A 21,776-nucleotide genomic window follows, 5' to 3' on the forward strand; every position below is an offset into this window, starting at 1 on the left:
GGTGGTAATGTCACTAGACCCGGAGCAGTTCTGAGAGTGACGAATACACAAGGTGCTAATTATTCTGCGGAATGTGGAGACGGAGCAGACGAGTAAATATGGAGGTCACGCGGGTTCTGGACGCGGCTGCAGAGATAATTACAGCGTGGCTGCAGAAGAGGCGTGAAAGCTATTCCTGGACCCGTGCACACCATGGACGTCACTGCCGCCTCCAAAAATCCCTCCTGGAAGTTGTTACTTCGTTATATCAGCTCTCAGGAAAGCAAGACTATTGCCATTCACTGACAACAAGCTGAGGTCTTGACAATGGTGAGAAATTGCAACGCAAAGTCTATTAGAAAGTTGCAAAACGGATCATTATTCATATTCACAGGACTGCGCCGGCTCTTTAAGTGCGAATGATGTGGAAGAAACACAGAAAATCTCTGCACACCGGATCCTGACTCTGGTGCCAGCTTAAGGCTAGATGCACACGACCGTATGTGTTTTACGGTCCGCAAATTGTGGATCTGCAAAAAAAAAAAGGATGACGACCATATGGCATCCATTTTTTTTTTGTGGATCCATTGTAACAATGCTTATCCTTGTCTGCAAAACGGACAAGAAAAGGACATGTTCTATTTTTTGTGCGGAGCTACGGAACGGCGCAACAGAAGCGGACAGTACACGGAGCGCCGTCTGCATCTTTTGCGGCCCCATTGATGTAAATAGGTCCGCACCCGAGCCGCAAAAACTGCGGCTCGGATGGGAAACCAAACCACGTTCTTGTGCATGTAGCCTAATGGTGGATTTATTTTTTTGCAAACAACAGCTTTTAATCAATTTTAGGCCAGAAAGTGGGAGGGTCTTAGTGTGTGTGGGCGTGGCCTCTGGTGGCCCTACAGATTTACTATCATTTATTCCGGAAACTGCAGTAAATTTCAGTGTAAATCTATGAAGCTCGCTCAGATGATGATATCACACGCCTCGGGGGTCAGAGCCTCCCGAAGGGTCCTTGTCCGTGGTCTCTGGGTACATAGTCTCTAGCATGTGGTCTATTGTATGTGATTTATGGTACGTGGTCTCTGGCAGGTGCTCTCTTGTACATGGTCACTGGTACGTGGGGTCTAGTACATGATCTCTGGTATATGGTACGCGGCCCCTGGTACGTGGTCTCTAGTACGTGGTACGTGGTCTCTGGTACGTGGTCTCTGGTACGTGGTCTCCGGTACGCGGTCTCCGGTACGCGGTCTCTGGTGCGTCCACCCATGTGGGCCAGTGACATACATCGCTCCTGCTTCCTCCCTTTCATGTCCGCTAGGTTCGGACTACCTTAAATATTATTTTGTGATAAGCGGCTACCAAACTGCCCCGGCACCGATTATCTCAGGAGAAACAAAAAGACTGGACACGATAAACTCTAACTGTAGGCGCCTGATTTCCCCAGATGAGAGAGGGCAGCAAACCATCGGCTAGTCCTAAGGAACCAGGAGAAGTGTCGGTACCTGGTAAAGCCGGCCAGATGCCAGGGGCCACTGCATTCCATGGGGGCCCAGTGTTGTCTGCCCCCTTCCACAAAGGGTGACAGTCAATGAATGTTGTGGGCTTCCTCTATCCCCACATCCTCGGCCCTACAATCCTGGCGCCATGCACCCTGCCGGCTCAGGAGCTGCGCTCCCCTCCGCAGCCCTGACGACCAGGAGGACGACCACCGTGAGAGAACAGGATCACGAGGGAAAGACGTGGCTGGTCCACCCCTTGGATTAAAGGGCCCACACAGACCAGGAGTCGGGCCTGTTACAGGCATCAGGTTGTCAGTTTATTTATGGCCAATGACATCAAACCTGCAGAACGGACAATTATGTAAATCTGGCCTAGATCCCAAAGGTGCAGCCGGGGACACCGGTGAGGACAGGTAGGGACCGACAGCAGCCGGCGGGACCAGTTACCGTGTCCCTGATGTGTCACATGTCACACACCCCTGCCCTCCACACTCAGGACATGTAGCCGAGCGCAGAGGTAGAGAGGAAGAGGAACCACAGAGAATATTACACTAATGTGCAAGAAATGTGCTCCCCTCCCCCAGCTCACCCCAAGAGCAGAGATCAGAGGGAAGTGCACCAAGAAAATGTACAAAATTCTACCAAGTGAGATCAGGGGACAGAATATGGAGAGAGAAGTGTGACCCCTGCAGGTCGTCCCGAGAACTGCAGATGGAGTAGGAGGCAGTGAGGAAGGCGGCTAGAAGCGAATCTCCGGCCTGGGGTCAGCGCTGCACTCAACTAACCTCACATCTGCTTTTATTGTCTACATACCAACTGGAAACAACCAACAAGCAGGTCGCTGCTGTCCGGTCTCAATATGCATTTCATTTCTGTGGAGAAGTAACAAACCTTTCAATAAACTAAACCCTGAACACAATCCCGGGTGTGACTGTCCGCATCCACAAGACATGAGCTCGGAAAAACGGATTGTGAAAGCTCAGGAACCAGCAACGGAGGTGACGGAGCGATGAGAGGGGTGTCCGACAAAATACGAAATGTACAGAGGGGATCAGTACATGGGATGTGTGACAATGACATCTGCAAGAAACAAACTGATTGTCTCTGCATTACGGGGGACTAGAAAGCCAGCAGAAGAGTGAGAGTGCAGCTCTGGAGTATAATGCAGGATGTAACTCAGGATCAGCACAGGATAAGTAATGTATGTACACAGTGACTGCACCAGCAGAATAGTGAGTGCAGCTCTGGAGTATAATACAGGATGTAACTCAGGATCAGTACAGGATAAGTAATGTATGTACACAGTGACTGCACCAGCAGAATAGTGAGTGCAGCTCTGGAGTATAATGCAGGATATAACTCAGGATCAGCACAGGATAAGTAATGTATGTACACAGTGACTGCACCAGGAGAATAGTGAGTGCAGCTCTGGAGTATAATACAGGATGTAACTCAGGATCAGCACAGGATAAGTAATGTATGTACACAGTGACTGCACCAGGAGAATAGTGAGTGCAGCTCTGGAGTATAATACAGGATGTAACTCAGGATCAGCACAGGATAAGTAATGTATGTACACAGTGACTGCACCAGCAGAATAGTGAGTGCAGCTCTGGGGTATAATACAGGATGTAACTCAGGATCAGTACAGGATAAGCCATGTATGTACACAGTGACTGCACCAGCAGAATAGTGAGTGCAGCTCTGGAGTATAATACAGGATGTAACTCAGGATCAGTACAGGATAAGCCATGTATGTACACAGTGACTGCACCAGCAGAATAGTGAGTGCAGCTCTGGAGTATAATACAGGATGTACAGTCAGGTCCATAAATATTGGGACATCAACACAATTCTAACATTTTTGGCTCTATACACCACCACAATGGATTTGAAATGAAACACACAAGATGTGCTTTACCTGCAGACTGTCAGCTGTAATTTGAGGGCATTTACATCCAAATCAGGTGAACGGTGCAGGAATTACAACAGTTTGCATATGTGCCTCCCACTTGTTAAGGGACCAGAAGTAATGGGACAATTGTCTTCTCCGCTGTTGCATGGCCAGGTGTGTGTTATTCCCTCATTATCCCAATTACAATGAGCAGATAAAAGGTCCAGAGGTCATTTCCAGTCTGCTATTTGCATTTGGAATCTGTTGCTGTCGACTCTCAAGATGAGATCCAAAGATCTGTCACTATCAGTGAAGCCATCATTAGGCTGAAAAACACAACAAACCCATCAGAGAGATAGCAAGAACATTAGGCCTGGCCAAAACAATCGTTTGGAACATTCTTATAAAGAAGGAACGCACCGGTGAGCTCAGCAACACCAAAAGACCCGGAAGACCACGGAAAACAACTGCGGTGGATGAGCGAAGAATTCCTTCCCTGGTGAAGAAAACACCCTTCACAACAGTTGGCCAGATCAAGAACACCCTCCAGGAGGTAGGTGTATGTGTGTCAAAGTCAACCATCAGGAGAAGACTTCACCAGAGTGAATACAGAGGGTTCACCACAAGATGGAAACCATTGGTGAGCCTCAAAAACAGGAAGGCCAGATTAGAGTTTGCCAAACATCTAAAAAAGCCTTCACAGTTCTGGAACAACATCCTATGGACAGATGAGACCAAGATCAACTTGTACCAGAGTGATGGGAAGAGAAGAGTATGGAGAAGGAAAGGAGCTGCTCATGATCCTAAGCATACCACCTCATCAGTGAAGCATGGTGGTGGTAGTGTCATGGCGTGGGCATGTATGGCTGCCAATGGAACTGCTTCTCTTGTATGTATTGATGATGTGACTGCTGACAAAAGCAGCAGGATGAATTCTGAAGGGTTTCGGGCAATATTATCGGCTCATATTCAGCCAAATGCTTCAGAACTCATTGGACGGCGCTTCACAGTGCAGATGGACAATGACCCAAAGCATACTGCAAAAGCAACCAAAGAGTTTAAGGGAAAGAAGTGGAATGTTCTGCAATGGCAGAGTCAATCTCCGGACCTGAATCCGATTGAGCATTTCACTTGCTGAAGACAAAACTGAAGGGAAAATGCCCCAAGAACAAGCAGGAACTGAAGACAGTTGCAGTAGAGGCCTGGCAGAGCATCACCAGGGATGAGACCAGCGTCTGGGGATGTCTATGCGTTCCAGACTTCAGGCTGTAATTGACTGCAAAGGATTTGCAACAAAGTATTAAAAAGTGAAAGTTTGATTTATGATTATTATTCTGTCCCATTACTTTTGGTCCCTTAACAAGTGGGAGGCACATATGCAAACTGCTGTAATTCCTGCACCGTTCACCTGATTTGGATGTAAATGCCCTCAAATTAAAGCTGACAGTCTGCAGGTAAAGCACATCTTGTCCGTTTCATTTCACATCCATTGTGGTGGTGTATAGAGCCAAAAATGTTAGACTTGTGTCTATGTCCCAATATTTATGGACCTGACTGTAAGTCAGGATCAGTACAGAATCAGTAATGTATGTACACAGTGACTGCACCAGCAGAATAGTGAGTGCAGCTCTGGAGTATAATACAGGATGTAACTCAGGATCAGTACAGGATAAGTAATGTATGTGCACAGTGACTGCACCAGCAGAATAGTGAGTGCAGCTCTGGAGTATAATACAGGGTGTAATTCAGGATCAGTACAGGATAAGTAATGTATGTACACAGTGACTGCACCAGCAGAATAGTGAGTGCAGCTCTGGAGTATAATACAGGATGTAACTCAGGATCAGTACAGGATAAGTAATGTATGTACACAGTGACTGCACCAGCAGAATAGTGAGTGCAGCTCTGGAGTATAATACAGGATGTAACTCAGGATCAGTACAGGATAAGTAATGTATGTACACAGTGACTGCACCAGCAGAATAGTGAGTGCAGCTCTGGAGTATAATACAGGGTGTAATTCAGGGTCAGTACAGGATAAGTAATGTATGTGCACAGTGACTCCATCAGCAGAATAGTGAGTGCCGCTCTGGAGTATAATACAGGATGAAACTCAGGATCAGTAATGTATGTGCACAGTGACTCCACCAGCAGAATAGTGAGTGCAGCTCTGGAGTATAATACAGGATGTAACTCAGGATCAGTACAGGATAAGTAATGTATGTGCACAGTGACTGCACCAGCAGAATAGTGAGTGCCGCTCTGGAGTATGATACAGGATGAAACTCAGGATCAGTAATGTATGTGCACAGTGACTCCACCAGCAGAATAGTGAGTGCAGCTCTGGAGTATAATACAGGATGTAACTCAGGATCAGTACAGGATAAGTAATGTATGTACACAATGACTGCACCAGCAGAATAGTGAGTGCAGCTCTGGAGTATAAGTAATGTATGTACACAGTGACCCCAGTTTTCATCTTTTATGTTTCATATATTCTGACAATGGAAATGTACACGTGTCCTGTACAGGTGCGGACAGCAGCGTTTAGCACCTTTGCAGAGTGCTGTGAGCTGATTAGTGGATGTTTTACTGGGTTTTATGATTATCAGATAGATTTACAGGCAGATACCGCAGGTCTCCTCTCTGGAGAATGGAGCAGAGTAAACAGCAGCGATAAGAGCAGTAACCACAAACCAGATGTAATAAATCTTCTCATGGAGATCTCAACAAAGACAGATAACACAGATAGAGTGTACTCAGCTGGAATAGGCTGTTTAAAGGGACAGTACATCTCTACTGTGCCCTGAAGGAGGATGGAGGAGACAAAATTGGCAGATTTGTCAGTGTACAACATAATACACCCCTCACACTTCCTTCCTTACCGTCCATTGTGACAGATTTTTTTTAAATTCTATTTGTAGATGTATACGATTATGGGGGCGGCCATCTTGCCTAGGCTGCAGTTAAGAGCAGAGCCACATGCACTGAGCCTGTTGTCTGGAGAGGACTCTTAGAGGTCTATGGCAGAGTGGTGTGGGCATGCTTTGTGATAGTCACCTATAGACTTCTATGGCAGAGTGGTGTGGGCATGCTTTGTGATAGTCACCTATTGACTTGTATGGGAGAATGGTGTGGGCATGCTTTGTGATAGTCACCTATTGACTTGTATGGGACTATTGTGGGCATGCTTTGTAACTTGTGCAGAAATAGTTTTTCAGGGAGGAAGAGAGCTTTGACCACTACTTAATGTCTATGTCACCTATATAGAGGTGTTACCGGTCATTGTAATCCTGTATGCAATGATGAGATGACTACAGGATTTTTTTATTTTTTTTTAATACAGTGACACGGAAAATTATTTTTAAAAAATCACCCAAAATTTTAGAATATATGTTTATTGATATAGTTCATTTTCTGTTGACACATTCCTCGTTGGTTTGTCCAGGATTTTTACACAGACGACCTATCCTCAGGACAGATCATCAGATTGGTGACCAGATCTCCACCGATCAGCTGCTCCCTTGTCACTCCAGAGTCCAGTCATACTACTGATAGTAAATAAACACAAACCAATGCACCCGAGTATTTACTGATAGAGCCAATGCTCATTCACAAGAGGTGAGCTTGACTTCTTCCACCTGAGTCTTTAGATGATGTGAATTCCCACAGCTCAGATTACCCGATTAATGGGGTTTTAATGTATGAAGCTGCTGACTGATGAGAAAGGGCCCCATTGGTTGTAATATTTAGGGCCCCATTGGTTGTAATATTTAGGGCCCCATTGGTTGTAATATTTAGGGCCCCATTGGTTGTAATATTTAGGGCCCCATTGGTTGTAAAATTTAGGCCCCCATTGGTTGTAAAATTTAGGGCCCCATTGGTTGTAAAATTTAGGGCCCCATTGGTTGTAAAATTTAGGGCCCCATTGGTTGTAAAATTTAGGGCCCCATTGGTTGTAAAATTTAGGGCCCCATTGGTTGTAAAATTTAGGGCCCCATTGGTTGTAAAATTTAGGGCTTGCTCGCCCTTCCAGATTTGAGGAAACCTGCATTAATTCTGCGCACAGTCCGCCTCCAATGGAAGTGAAGGGGTTTTGTGACTTAGTTCACAGTTAGGGCATTTTGCGGAACGGAACGCCGCCCCCTGATAGAACAGTCCCATTCTTATCCGTAATGCGGACCTGAATTTTGCGGACGACATCAAAACGGACATGTAGACGCGGACGACACACAGAGTGCTGTCCTCATCTTTTGCGGCCTCATTGAAATGAATGGGTCCGCACCCGACGTGCAAAAAAAGCGGATCGGATGCGGACCCAAACCACAGTCATGTGCATGTGCCCTTATTGGAAAAAATCGTCTGCGGAAATAACGAGCATGTGTATTATATCTACACCTGGAAATGAGCGTTTTAACCCCACGTGTGTTAGCCCCATGGTCCGCCTCGGATGCTTCTATCAAACCCTCTTGTGAAGACGTCTGTGAGGTGTGAACAGCACTTACAGGACGTGGGTGAAGACGCGTTTCGGCTGCTGATAAGAATCCCTCTGGTGGGGAGCAAGTTATTAGAATTTATACGAAGAATACAAATCGGAGGCTTCACCTGGTTACTGTGCTGGTTTTCATCAGGGACTGTGTTATCATAACTCAAAAAACTCAGAGCTGGGGACAAACCGGCCACGAGGCGCTCGTCAGACCTTTCATTGTGTCTCTCTACATGTGACTGCTTCCATTTAGTTCCTTTCCATTAGCGCAGCACTGCCGGGATGCACGGCTCGGAATAAACCTGTGTCACTTTGATAAATAGCAGCTTCCACAGCTGATTTCGGAAAACTAACAAAAAATCAACCCGGAGAGGCGGGAGGCATGTCGAGCTGAGCAGGCCGGAACGAACGCCTGATTTGACACTTGAGGATTCAATCTATGCTTGAGATTCACCATCCCGCATAGGGTTAACGATATCGGCGTCCGCAGATGAATAATTAAGTGCCTGCTGAATTTTACAAAAGTCGATTCAAGTTTTACAGACCGCTGCCATACAGCCGACCGGAGCTGAAAAAAAATAAAATAAAAAAAATCTAATCTAAATACGAGTCCGCAGGGAGAAGAGAACGCGCTCGCTTCTGGAGTTTAGATGTTTCGTGGAGCATCATTAGCGCAAAAACAAGTCAACAAATTAATAACGGTGAGCGCACAGTTAAACGCAAGCTGTGATTTTACATCTACTGGCTCACACGTTTTTTTTCTCTCTTCTAATTGTAAGTGACATTTGAGATGAGAGGACGGGCCGGGACGAACCTCAACCTCTTCCTTCTCGGCCACGAAAATTCTGATCTTGGCAAAAAACATTCTCATTAAAAGTTACTTTGTCTAAGAACTTTCATGCTACAAAGTATCCAGCCAGTCTTCACAGTTCTGTAGGTTAATACAGAAAACTTTCCCTAAAATAAAAAAAGTATCAAACACCTAAGTCTTGGAGGCTACTTCTATACTGGTACCAGCCCGTGAGCATTACTAGGCGCATTCACCGTTTTTGGGACATAAATACTGAATGTGTTCATTACTATAAAACAGGTGAGCAGAATTATTAATTTAATACAAGGACTTATTTTTACCTTGTATTTAGTTTTTAGATTCTACTTTAATTCAGTTCAACTGAGTCTTCTGCTGAAATCAAAACCATGTAGAGTAAATTTCCATTAAAAGGGTTGTACAAAGATTTTAACGTATCCACAGGATCGAGGTAATTGATCTGTGGGGAGGTCCGATTGCTGGGACTCCTACTAATTATGAACAGGGGTCCTGTGTCCCTGCGGTGGACAGGGGTCCTGCGTCCCTGTATAAATGGAGCTGCGGTGGACAGGGGTCCTGTGTCCCTGTATAAATGGAGCTGCAGTGGACAGGGGTCCTGTGTCCCTGTATAAATGGAGCTGCGGTGGACAGGGGTCCTGTGTCCCTGTATAAATGGAGCTGCGGTGGACAGGGGTCCTGTGTCACTGTATAAATGGAGCTGCGGTGGACAGGGGTCCTGTGTCCCTGTATAAATGGAGCTGCGGTGGACAGGGGTCCTGTGTCCCTGTATAAATGGAGCTGCGGTGGACAGGGGTCCTGTGTCCCTGTATAAATGGAGCTGCGGTGGACAGGGGTCCTGTGTCCCTGTATAAATGGAGCTGCGGTGGACAGGGGTCCTGTGTCCCTGTATAAATGGAGCTGCGGTGGACAGGGGTCCTGTGTCCCTGTATAAATGGAGCTGCGGTGGACAGGGGTCCTGTGTCCCTGTATAAATGGAGCTGCGGTGGACAGGGGTCCTGTGTCCCTGTATAAATGGAGCTGCGGTGGACAGGGGTCATGTGTCCCTGAATAAATGGAGCTGCGGTGGACAGGGGTCCTGTGTCCCTGTATAAATAGAGCTGCGGTGGACAGGGGTCCTGTGTCCCTGTATAAATGGAGCTGCGGTGGACAGGGGTCCTGTGTCCCTGTATAAATGGAGCTGCGGTGGACAGGGGTTCTGTGTCCCTGTATAAATGGAGCTGCGGTGGACAGGGGTCCTGTGTCCCTGTATAAATGGAGCTGCGGTGGACAGGGGTCCTGTGTCCCTGTATAAATGGAGCTGCGGTGGACAGGGGTCCTGTGTCCCTGTATAAATGGAGCTGCGGTGGACAGGGGTCCTGTGTCCCTGTATAAATGGAGCTGCGGTGGACAGGGGTCCTGTGTCCCTGTATAAATGGAGCTGCGGTGGACAGGGGTCCGGTGTCCCTGTATAAATGGAGCTGCGGTGGACAGGGGTCCTGTGTCCCTGTATAAATGGAGCTGCGGTGAACAGGGGTCCAGTGTCCCTGTATAAATGGAGCTGCGGTGGACAGGGGTCCTGTGTCCCTGTATAAATGGAGCTGCGGTGAACAGGGGTCCTGTGTCCCTGTATAAATGGAGCTGCGGTGGACAGGGGTCCGGTGTCCCTGTATAAATGGAGCTGCGGTGGACAGGGGTACTGTGTCCCTGTATAAATGGAGCTGCGGTGGACAGCGGTCCTGTGTCCCTGTATAAATGGAGCTGCGGTGGACAGGGGTCCTGTGTCCCTGTATAAATGGAGCTGCGGTGGACAGGGGTCCTGTGTCCCTGTATAAATGGAGCTGCGGTGAACAGGGGTCCGGTGTCCCTGTATAAAAGGAGCTGCGGTGGACATTGGTCCTGCGGTTCTGTATAAATGGAGCTGCGGTGGACACGGGTCCTGTGTCCCTGTATAAATGGTGTTGCGTGGACATTGGTCCTGCGGTTCTGTATAAATGGAGCTGCGGTGGACACGGGTCCTGTGTCCCTGTATAAATGGAGCTGCGGTGGACAGGGGTCCTGTGTCCCTGTATAAATGGAGCTGCGGTGGACAGGGGTCCTGTGTCCCTGTATAAATGGAGCTGCGGTGAACAGGGGTCCTGTGTCCCTGTATAAATGGAGCTGCGGTGAACAGGGGTCCTGTGTCCCTGTATAAATGGAGCTGCGGTGGACAGGGGTCCTGTGTCCCTGTATAAATGGAGCTGCGGTGAACAGGGGTCCTGTGTCCCTGTATAAATGGAGCTGCGGTGGACAGGGGTCCTGTGTCCCTGTATAAATAGAGCTGCGGTGGACAGGGGTCCTGTGTCCCTGTATAAATAGAGCTGCGGTGGACAGGGGTCCTGTGTCCCTGTATAAATGGAGCTGCGGTGGACAGGGGTCCTGTGTCCCTGTATAAATGGAGCTGCGGTGGACAGGGGTCCTGTGTCCCTGAATAAATGGAGCTGCGGTGAACAGGGGTCCTGTGTCCCTGTATAAATGGAGCTGCGGTGAACAGGGGTCCTGTGTCCCTGTATAAATGGAGCTGCGGTGGACAGGGGTCCTGTGTCCCTGTATAAATGGAGCTGCGGTGGACAGGGGTCCTGTGTCCCTGTATAAATGGAGCTGCGGTGGACAGGGGTCCTGTGTCCCTGTATAAATAGAGCTGCGGTGGACAGGGGTCCTGTGTCCCTGTATAAATGGAGCTGCGGTGGACAGGGGTCCTGTGTCCCTGTATAAATGGAGCTGCGGTGGACAGGGGTCCTGTGTCCCTGTATAAATGGAGCTGCGGTGGACAGGGGTCCTGTGTCCCTGTATAAATGGAGCTGCGGTGAACAGGGGTCCTGTGTCCCTGTATAAATGGAGCTGCGGTGGACAGGGGTCCTGTGTCCCTGTATAAATAGAGCTGCGGTGGACAGGGGTCCTGTGTCCCTGTATAAATAGAGCTGCGGTGGACAGGGGTCCTGTGTCCCTGTATAAATGGAGCTGCGGTGGACAGGGGTCATGTGTCCCTGAATAAATGGAGCTGCGGTGAACAGGGGTCCTGTGTCCCTGTATAAATGGAGCTGCGGTGGACAGGGGTCCTGTGTCCCTGTATAAATGGAGCTGCGGTGAACAGGGGTCCTGTGTCCCTGTATAAATGGAGCTGCGGTGGACAGCGGTCCTGTGTCCCTGTATAAATGGAGCTGCGGTGGACAGGGGTCATGTGTCCCTGAATAAATGGAGCTGCGGTGGACAGGGGTCCAGTGTCCCTGTATAAATGGAGCTGCGGTGGACAGGGGTCATGTGTCCCTGAATAAATGGAGCTGCGGTGACAGGGGTCCTGTGTCCCTGTATAAATGGAGCTGCGGTGGACAGGGGTCCTGTGTCCCTGTATAAATGGAGCTGCGGTGGACAGGGGTCCTGTGTCCCTGTATAAATGGAGCTGCGGTGGACAGGGGTCCGTGTCCCCTGTATAAATGGAGCTGCGGTGACAGGGGTCCTGTGTCCCTGTATAAATGGAGCTGCGGTGGACAGGGGTCCTGTGTCCTGTATAAATGGAGCTGCGGTGGACAGGGGTCCTGTGTCCCTGTATAAATGGAGCTGCGGTGGACAGGGGTCCTGTGTCCCTGTATAAATGGAGCTGCGGTGGACAGGGGTCCTGTGTCCCTGTATAAATGGAGCTGCGGTGGAGCGTGCATGCTGCCGTGCCAATCATCTCTTAGTGACTGGTGAAGACAGTCAAGTGCAGCGATCAGCTGGAGAGAAAAATAAATAAATCAATCATGGAAGTGACAGCAAATACCACAGCAAAAATTGCATTTTCTGTTGCATATTTTGTCGTTCATTTGCTGCAAAATTGCACTGGGTGAAATCCATGGTGGAAATCTAAGAGAGAACTGAACTGCTGTGAATTTAATCCTGTACCGCAGGTCAATTTCTATGCAGATATTATCCAGAGTGGATGACATTTGATAGAATTGTGGGCAGCATTTCCCCGACATGTCCTAAAACTTTTCTGATCTGAGGAGCTTCTCACGTCTCAGTCTTCTGCAACTCTAGTAAAATTCCACCATATATGGATGGAAACAAGTGTCAGATTAAAAGACTTCTGGACTAGTAGATGCAGGACACATCATCACTGAGAACTGCAAAAATAATCCTAAACTAATCCATTGGATCCAAAACAGGGTGGATAAAAATCAATGATTTAAAAAAAATAAAATCTAAAAAATCTGATTTTTTAAAATTTAAATCGGATTTTTTTGATTTAAATCGATTTTTTTTTTATATGAAATGCTTTTTGAGGAAAATATATTACCATCCAAAGGTTATTCCATCATGAAATAAAGATTAGTTTTTTAATTATGTAGAATAAGGCTGTACGTAGACTCCCATATTGTTGAATGGATTAGGCAGTGGCTGAGGGACAGGCAACAGAGGGTTGTAGTCCATGGAGTATATTCAGACCAAGGTCTTGTTACCAGTGGGGTACCTCAGGGGTCTGTTCTGGGACCCATATTAATTAATATATATTGCAGAAGGCCTCGATGGTAAGGTGTGTCTTTTTGCTGATGACACAAAGATTTGTAACAGGGTTGATGTTCCTGGAGGGATACACCAAATGGAAAAGGATTTAGGAAAACTAGAGGAATGGTCAAAAATCTGGCAACTAAAATGTAATGTTGATAAGTGCAAGATAATGCACCTGGGGCGTAAAAACCCAAGAGCAGAATATACAATCAGTGATACAGTCCTAACCTCAGTATCTGAGGAAAGGGATTTAGGGGTCATTATTTCAGAAGACTTAAAGGTAGGCAGACAATGTCATAGAGCAGCAGGAGATGCTATCAGAATGCTGGGGTGTATGGGGAGAGGCATTACCAGTAGACAGAGGGGGGCGCTCATGCCGCTCTACAGAGCACTAGTGAGACCTCATCTGGAGTATTGTGCGCAGTACTGGAGGCCATATCTCCAGAAGGATATTGATACTTTGGAGAGAGTTCAGAGAAGAGCTACTAAACTGGTCCATGGATTGCAGGATAAAACTTACCAGGAAAGATTAAAGGACCTTAACATGTATAGCTTAGAAGAAAGACGAGACAGAGCGGATATGAGAGAAACTGCTAAATACATAAAGGGAATCAACAAGGTAAAAGAGGAGAGAAGATTTACAAGAAGAAAAACTGCTACAAGAGGACATCGTGTTATATTAGAGGAGCAAAGGTTTAATAGTAATATCAGGAAGTATTACTTTACTGAGAGAGTAGTGGATGCATGGAATAGCCTTCCTGCAGAAGTGGTAGCTGCAAATACAGTGGAGGAGGTTAAGCATGCATGGGATAGGCATAAGGCCATCCTTCATATAAGATAGGGCCGGGGGCTATCCATAGTATTCAGTATATTGGGCAGACTAGATGGGCCAAATGGCTCTTATCTGCCGACACATTCTATGTTTCTATATGTGTAATTTTTTTGGTAAATAAATTCCATTAATCCATTCACAATGTCAGGCTCTTTCAGAGTTTTTTGTAAGATTATTGGGCAGTTTCTCTGCCTACAAGATATTATCACAGATGCTTGGTTTACTTTTGCAGTTCTCAAAACTGAATTTGACTCAGCAGAGATCACATGCCTCTTCTTCACAGCAAAAATGTTATAACATGAACAGAGTTGAGAAAGATACCTTAATCCTAACTTCTACAAACCTATGAATGCAGAATCAACCGAATCAAACTAATATGAAAAGTTGTTTAAATCTTCATCTACTTGCATATTATAAGTTATACCAGCAAGAATTAGTCTTTATGTAGAAAACTATGATTTAAATCAAGCCTTACGGACTAGTGATTTAAATCGTGATTGCAAAAATTCCAGGAAAAGGAAGGATATAAAAAAAATAATAATAATAATAAAAATATATAATAATCCGTCTCTGATAGTAATTGGTTGCAGACTCCATCTCGATGCAAGGCAGATGACTGCTGCATCGGATTGACACTTTCGGTTTTTTGTTTTTAGTGTGAATATAGCTATAGAAAACATTTTTGAAAATTACGAGAGTTAATTCCCCCCCCCCCCCCTTTCGGCATAAAGCAAATTAAAATGAAGAGAACGAGGGGGTGGATTGTAGAAAATTCTGCAGATGCGGGTAAAATACACACAAGGCCATAGTGACAGTGGTGTCTTCATGCGCTGACCCCGATGATCTCATAGAATGAACTTCGGCCATGAAGGGTCTAAAGAAAAGTTGAACTTTTTCTGACAGTACAAAAGCCATCTTGGGGTGAAGGGCTCCTTAGCCTACCAGCCAGCTCCATGCACTTCCTCCTTTGAATACAAATTAGCGATGCATAATCACGGCATATTCATAAGGCCTTTTACCTCTTTTTCTCCAGTGAATGCTGTATAATTCATTGCATGTGCCCCGACCCCGGCGCGCTCCTGTTCTGACAAATCATACTTGATTAAGACAAATCTTTATTAGCTAGCTAGTCAACTTTCTCATTTATCACTTGCAAATCTCATTCTGTGTTTTTTTTATTCATTTATATTTTTTGCTCCGGGTGTAATCGGAGCAGACGGCGAGGGGGCATTGAAAAATGCTTGTTACAAAGAGGGGTGCAAAGTGGGGCAGGACGGCCCTTAATAGATGATAAAACGCCGCTTTAATAGGTAGAAATGACAAGCCGCCGCAGCAAACAAAGCAATTACACCAGACGGCCTCAGAAGGACGTTAATAAACCACAAATATTGGGATTGCATTCTTCAATGGTTAACCGCGTTCAGCGCTAAAAAGCTAAGAACGAGAAAAATGTGTATTTTTTTTTTTAATGATTAAGAAGTTGATTAATAGAAGAAAAACAAGTTCATTTTGAAAAAAAAGGCTCAAATCAGTATAAAAATAATAAAATAAGTGACACTGATCCCCCGCCGCTCCCTTCTTGATGCTTCCTGGTCTCCCACCGGTTTCTATTTCCCGATCCCTCTTGACACATAGGAAATGACCTCTCATCCCAATGACTGGCTGGGATGGGGTCACTGCTGTGGCCAGTGATTGGCTGAGTGGCCACTTTCCTGGGTGTCAAGAGGGACCAAAAAGTAGAGCCCTGATGGGGGATCAGTAAGGCAAGTATGACTTGTTTTATACCGTTATGAGAGTTAAAAAAAAAAATCATCCCAACAAACCCCTTTAATACAGGTGGACAAAGTAATTATCCGGAAGCCATAATTTATTAAAGAGTTTTTCCAAGAAAAAGGAACGTAATCACATACATTTTGTGTCTATTAGAAATCTACCCAGAAAAAGCTTTCTACGTTTCATCGGTTTTCTTTTCTGTTTTTATTCTATTTTCTATTTTTTTTTATTATTACGGAGGGGGCCATGTTGCTTGAATTTCTACACAAGAAGATTTGCTTTACATCAGGAAGACAAAAAGAAAATGAACCAAAGAACAGTAAAACGCACAGATTTCTACAGAATCGAGTAACGATAGAGGAGGGAAGGATGAGGCGTCTCCACGTAACAGCTCAAACCCAGCTATGGACCCTCAGATACCCCAGAAGAAAGCAATGCTTAGAAGCTTGAGATGACAAAAGATGACTGGTTAAAAGAAGGAATCTTGGACACGTCACTGAGACCCAGAAGATCCAAAAGAGAAATCAGAAATATTGTTCTCATATTCTCTGGGAGACAACCTCAATTTTACATAAAAGTGGCCATGCACATGAAAAAAAACTGCATGCATACTCATCTCTGGCTGGCATGCATGTTTATTTCAAAGAGGCGAGGGGAATGAGCTGCTGTCAGACCATTCTGTCTTCGCCAGACCCTTCTGCCCCCCTGCAGATTCCTCTCCCAACCAGACTCTTCTGCCCCCTCTAAATGCCTCATCCCCTCCAGGACCCCTCTGTCCTCCTCCGGATCCCTCTCTCCCAACCAGACTCTTCTGCCCCCTCTGTTCCCTCCAGACCCTCTATGTCCCCATGCAGACTCCACTGTCCCTCTAAACTCTACCTTCCCCTTCAGTCCCCGTCCAGATCTCTCTGTCTTCTCCAGACCCCCTTTACCTGTGTCCTCCTCCAGATCCCTCTCTCCCAACCAGACTCCTCTGTCCCCTGCAGATTCCTCTCTTCCAACCAGACTCTTCTGCCCCCTCTAAATGCCTCCATGCCCTCTAGACTCCTCTGTCCTCCTCCAGATTCCTCTCTCCCAACCAGACTCTTCTGACCCCTCTGTTCCCTCCAGATCTCTATGTCCCCCCTCCAGACTAGTCTGTCCCTCTAAACTCCACCTTCCCCTTTGTCCCCGTCCAGACCTCTCTTGTCTTCTCCAGACCCCTTTTCCCCTGTGTCCTCCTCCAGACCCTCTGTTCCCCTCCAGGACCCCTCACCCCCGTCCAGTGTCCTCTATTACCCTCCAGACCCTCTGTTCCCCTCCAGACCCTCGTCCCCGTCCAGTGTCCTCTATTACCCTCCAGACCCCTCTGTTCCCCTCCAGACCCCTCGTCCCCGTCCAGTGTCCTCTATTACCCTCCAGACCCCTCTGTTCCCCTCCAGACCCCTCGTCCCCGTCCAGTGTCCTCTATTACCCTCCAGACCCCTCTGCCTATTCAGACTTGTTCCCTCAGATACCTCTGTCTTCTTCTAGACCACTCTATTACCCTCCAGACCCCTCTGCCCCCCTCCAGACATTGGCTTATCTTATCTGTATAGGGGTAAGTTGACTCTTCCTTGATGTACACTCGGCCGAGCATGCATATGGGGCAGTCAGGAGAACAAGCTGTAGAATGAATGAGCTTTCTGATGACATCTATTGAAGGCGTGTGGGCTCCTTTAACTGCAATATCTACTGGAGTCATAGTTACTCTAAACCCCTCCTTCTGAGTCATCACAGGCTTGTGTATTGTATCCCTTTAAATTCTTTATACTGCAGCTCTTCTCATTCATGTTGGCTCCTTTGTATAAGCAGAAGCCCTGCACCCATTCAGTGAATGGAGATTTTGATTATACCAAGAAAAGCCACATGATCAGGGAGCTGGTACACAAAGACTGGCCCTTAAAGGGTTAAATGAAAATATCCCCATTTCCCATTATGACCAAGGCGAAACAAAATGAAACTCTTGGCCTCACTTTTTCTGCCGTCGTCATCCCATCTTCAGGTTCTCTTACAAATGTGTTAAACCAATACCAGCGCCGTCGTAATTTCCCCAGTTTAAAACAGTTAAGAAAGATAATGAGAGTGCCCTCCCTGATGAAAGTCTTCACACTCCTAATCACAATCTGGACAGTCTGATCAAAGATGGCCCGCTAAATCTTCCTTCTAATTGCGTTTATAGCGCCACAACCTCAGGCCTATCTTTCTATCCCCCGATTTTTTTTTTTTTCCAAGTCGAATTCTGCTTAAGAAAGATCTAACGCTCCTTAACAGTTCATTATCCAATAAAACTATTCAAAGCTTGAAAGCAATCTACACAATTAGTCAAGACCTCAGGGAGCCGCCTGTTATAGTGTCTATTACAGGCCTTCAGATTAAAACACCTTAATTACATCTGTCAAAAGGATTTCATTAAAACATATCAGGTCTCGTCACCCTCCGAAATAGTCCCAAAAATAAAATAAAGACAAGAAAAAAGATATATACATTGTATCAAATAAAAAACACGCCAATGCCTGCGCCTTTGTTTTCTCTAATTGAGTCCAATATGTGATAATTAAAAGGCATGTTAACTGGAATCCCGATCGCTCATACAGGATATTTATCTCTGTCACCCACAACTGAAGCCCCCGATACGGCACAGGAAGAGATGACACAAAATCAGCAAAAATAAAAGAAAATATAAACTACCACTCAACTTACGCATAGGTCAAAAAACATACTAAAAAATACATAAAATATAGAAGTTAATAAAGAAAAAGAAAGTATATGATGGTAATATAAGGGAAAACACAAAGGGTAAAAGAAAGACAAAAACAACAATCCTCACGATCATCTGGTCACAATGGCAAAAAATTCAGTCGTGATCAGAAAAGAAAACACAGAAAGGGGGCCACGGACACCAAGTGGGTTCCGTGGGTTATCACGAGCCGCTTGAGCTACTGCGACCCCACTCCGGCTGCCAGTACAGAGAGATCCCACCACAGTGAAATGACTGGAGATCTGCGGACAATGACTGAATAAAGATCAATGACTGAGAAGAGGTTTGAAGTTTAATGCTCATTCACACGTCAGTGTTCGGTCAGTGATTTTGAGCCAAAACCAGGTGCAGCTCTAAACAAATAAAAGGTGCAGAAACTTTCCTCTTATTCCTTACGTCTGTGGAGGCTCCAATCACTGATGGAAATCACTGACCAAAACACTGACATCACGTCACCAGTCCGGGACAGTTGTGTGCAGGCAACAATATCATTAGGAGCTCTGTGGCCAACCAAACGGTCCGCTCATGTGACAGGCGACTGCAGGCCTATCATAAGGAAATGCCAACCAGATGCCCGAACGCAAAATTGCCCTATTTCTGCAACCTGGCTCCTATAGAAAAACATGCCTATTCCTTAAAGTCCTTAAAGAATATAGAGCAGTAGGAGCTGAGCAGATGTATAGTTTTATGGGAAAAAATTCTGAATAACTTGTAATTTACACATTTATATCTCTGCTTTACTAATTTGATGATATCAGTGATTAATAGTATTCTCTGTGTAAGTGTGTATACAGAGATAGCTGTCAGTCACTGATAATTGTATACAGGGAGGTGTAATCAGTGATTGATAGCATTCTCTGTGTAAGTGTGTATACATAGATAGCTGTCAGTCACTGATAGTTGTATACGGGAGGTGTTACCAGTGATTGATAGCATTCCCTGTGTAAGTGTGTATACAGAGATAGCTGTCAGTCACTGATAGTTGTACACAGGGAGGTGTAATCAGTGATTGATAGCATCCCTGTGTAAGTGTGTATACAGAGATAGCTGTCAGTCACTGATCGTTGTACATTGGAGGAGTTATCAGAGATTGATAGTAGGGGTGGGCGATATGGCCTAAATCTATATTGCGATATAACTTTAAGCATGTGCGATATGCAATATATATCGCGATTATATGTTTTCTATTGTTGGGGGGGGGGGTGTTTAAACTTTTTTTTATTAAACCCTCTGGAACTCAAACCCCCCTCCCGAGTATTAATCATTGGTGGCAGTGGCCACAGGGTCCCCCTCCTCCCCCCCATCTTTGGTGGCAGTGGGCAGTATAATGTCTCCTTGTGGCTGCCTGGCTGTCCCCATACAGTAGAACGTCTCCTTGTGGCTGCCCCCATACAGTATAACGTCTCCTTGTGGCTGCCCCCATACAGTGTAACGTCTCCTTGTGCCTGCCCCCATACAGTGTAACGTCTCCTTGTGGCTGCCCCCATACAGTGTAACGTCTCCTTGTGGCTGCCCCCATACAGTGTAACGTCTCCTTGTGGCTGACCGCATACAGTGTAACATCTCCTTGTGGCTGGCCCCATATAGTAACGTCTCCTTGTGGCTTCCCCATCAGTGTACGTCTCCTTGTGGCTGCTCCATACAGTATAACGTCTCCTTGTGGCTGCCCCATACAGTGTAACGTCTCCTTGTGGCTGCCCCATACAGCGTAACGTCTCCTTGTGGCTGCCCCATACAGCGTAACGTCTCCTTGTGGCTGCCCCAGTGCCCCATACAGTATAACGTCGCCTTGTGGCCCCCATACAGTGCAACGTCTCCTTGTGGCTGCCCCCATACAGTGCAACGTCTCCTTGTGGCTGCCCCCATACAGTGTAACGTCTCCTTGTGGCTGCCCCATACAGTGTAACGGCTCCTTGTGGCTGCCCCAGTGCCCCATACAGTGTAACGGCTCCTTGTGGCTGCCCCCATACAGTGTAACATCTCCTTGTGGCTGCCCCCATACAGTATAATGTCTCCTTGTGGCTGCCCCCATACAGTATAACGTCTCCTTGTGGCTGCCCCCATACAGTGTAACGTCTCCTTGTGGCTGCCCCCATACAGTATAACGTCTCCTTGTGGCTGCCCCCATACAGTATAAACGTCTCCTTGTGGCTGCCCCATACAGTATAACGTCCCCTTGTGGCCCCCCCCATACAGTATAACGTCTCCTTGTGGCTGCCCCCATACAGTGTAACGTCTCCTTGTGGCTGCCCCCATACAGTATAACGTCTCCTTGTGGCTGCCCCCATACAGTATAACGTCTCCTTGTGGCTGCCCCCATTACAGTATAACGTCCCCTTGTGGCTGCCCCCATACAGTATAACGTCTCATTGTGGCTGCCCCATACAGTATAACGTCTCCTTGTGGCTGACCCCATACAGTATAACGTCTCCTTGTGGCTGCCCCCATACAGTATAACGTCTCCTTGTGGCTGCCCCCATACAGTATAACGTCTCCTTGTGGCTGCCCCCCATACAGTATAACGTCTCCTTGTGGCTGCCCCCATACAGTATAACGTCTCCTTGTGGCCCCAAGTGTTTTTTTCTTCTAAATGGGCATTTATCGTGATATATATCGTTATCAGCGATAAATTTCTTAATATCGTTATCGCAGGAATATTTTTGATATCGTCCAACCCTACCTGGGAGTCAGATCTTCGACGATCTCATATTGATGACCTATACTGAGGACATTTCTTCAATATGTAAATCTTGGAGAACCCCTTTAAAACTTCTGGTAGAAAATGTAATGGCGATCGTGCTGTCACCCATATTTCTGAAGTAGCCATTTGTCTAACCTGGCCATACACTAGACATTGTTTACAGGCCTCATGTGAATAACTCAATGCTAACAGCATCTCTGTAAAGGTTGTTGTTTTAGACGACACAACTAAGTTAAAATGGGCTTTGCTTCTGTCTCTATCCATGTCCTGTGCTTGGCTTCTCCTTGTAATCTCTGAACCCGGCTGGTCTTCTCCTTGTATCTCTGACCCGGGCTGGTCTTCTCCTTGTATCTCTGACCCGGGCTGTCTTCTCCTTGTAACTCTGACCCGGGCTGGTCTTCTCCTTGTATCTCTGACCCGGGCTGGTCTTCTCCTTGTATCTCTGACCCGGGCTGGTCTTCTCCTTGTATCTCTGACCCGGGCTGGTCTTCTCCTTGT

At 46.5% G+C, this 21,776-nt stretch overlaps 1 protein-coding gene across 1 annotated transcript in view; it reads right to left on the reverse strand.

Moving 5' to 3' along the window:
* The window catches only part of VTI1A (vesicle transport through interaction with t-SNAREs 1A), a 337,493-nt gene that overhangs the window by 108,967 nt on the left and 206,750 nt on the right, over positions 1 to 21,776 (reverse strand).

This window comes from Bufo bufo, chromosome 6 (genome assembly GCF_905171765.1).
Source record: "Bufo bufo chromosome 6, aBufBuf1.1, whole genome shotgun sequence".
NCBI lineage: Eukaryota > Metazoa > Chordata > Amphibia > Anura > Bufonidae > Bufo > Bufo bufo.